We start from the raw sequence: 1,657 nt of genomic DNA, 5'->3' as shown, positions 1-1,657 counted from the left end.
CAATAGATTGGATTTTAAAATAATTTTATTAGAAAGCTGCTATATTTGAAAGTTTTCATTTTTAGAGAAATACTGTAGATTAGGGTTGTGATTTAGAGATTAGGATAACAAGAATATTTGTGCATAGATGAGTATTTTTCTATGTTTTTCATCAATAAGTGTATTTTTAAATAATTTCTTTAAAAGTGCTATTTTTGAAAAGTTTTCATTTTTTAGAGAAATAGTGTAGATTAGGGTTTGTGATTTTAATGATTAGGATAACAAGATATTTGTGGATAGATTAGTTTATACTTAAAGAATTTTTTCATCAGTTCTACAGTATTAAAATAATTTCTAAAAAACTGATATTTGGAAACTTTTCATTTTTTAGAGAAATGCTGTAGATTAGGTTTGTGATTTAGAAATTAGGATAACAAGAATATTTGTGCATAGATGAGTATTTTTTCTAAGTTTTTCATCAATAAGCTGTATTTTTAAATATCTTAAAAACTGCTATTTTTGGAAAGTTTTCATTTTTTTAGAAATAATGTAGATTAGGGTTTGTAATTTAAAAATTAGGATAACAAAATATTGTGTATAGATGAGTATTTGTTCTGAGTTTTTCATCAATAGGTTGTATTTTTAAATAATTTTCTAAAAAACTGCTATTTTTGGAAGTTTTCATTTTTTAGAGAAATACTATAGATTAGGGTTTGTGATTTAGAAATTAGGATAACAAGAATATTTGTGGATAGATGAGTATTGTTTCTGAGTTTTTCAATCAATAGGTTGTATTTTTAAATAATTTTCTTAAAAGCTGCTATATCTGGAAAGTTTTCATTTTTTAGAGAAATACTGTAGATTAGGGTTTGTGATTTAGAAATAGTATAACAAGAATATTTGTGCATAGATAGTATACTAAATTTCATCAATCTACAGTATTTTAAAATAATTTCTTAAAAACTCATATTTTGGAAAGATTTCATTTTTAGAGAAATACTGTAGATTAGGGTTTTTGATTTAGAAATTAGGATAACAAGAATATTTGTGCATAGATGAGTATTTTTTTAAAAGTTTTCATCAATAGCTGTATTTTTAAATAATTTTCTTAAAAACTGCTATTTTTGGAAAGTTTTCATTTTTTAGGAAAATACTATAGATTAGGGTTTGTGATTTATAAATTAGGATAACAAGAATATTTGTGAATGGATGAGTATTTTTCTGAGTTTTTTATCAATATGTTGTATTTTTAAATAATTTTCTAAAAGCTTCTAATATTTTTTTAGAGAAATACTGTAATTAGGGTTTGTGATTTAGAAATTAGGACAACAAAAATATTTATGGATAGATGAGTATTGTTTCTTAGTTTTTCAATCAATAGGTTGTATTTTAAATAATTTCTTAAAAACTGCTATATTTGGAAAGTTTTCATTTTTAGAGAAATACTGTAGATTAGGGTTTGTGATTTAGAAATTAGGATAACAAGAATATTTGTGCATAGATGAGTATTTTTTCTAAGTTTTTCATCAATAAGCTGTATTTTTAAATAATTTTCTTAAAAGTTGCTATTTTTGAAAAGTTTTCATTTTTTAGAGAAATACTGTAGATTAGGGTTTGTGATTTAAAAATTAGGATAACAAGAATATTTGTGGATAGATTCGTTATACTTAAAGAATTT

Source organism: Brassica napus, chromosome A1 (assembly GCF_020379485.1).
Source record: "Brassica napus cultivar Da-Ae chromosome A1, Da-Ae, whole genome shotgun sequence".
Classification (NCBI taxonomy): Eukaryota; Viridiplantae; Streptophyta; class Magnoliopsida; order Brassicales; family Brassicaceae; genus Brassica; species Brassica napus.
The sequence above is the reverse complement of the archived record's forward strand: the minus strand, read 5'-3'. Positions refer to the sequence as shown.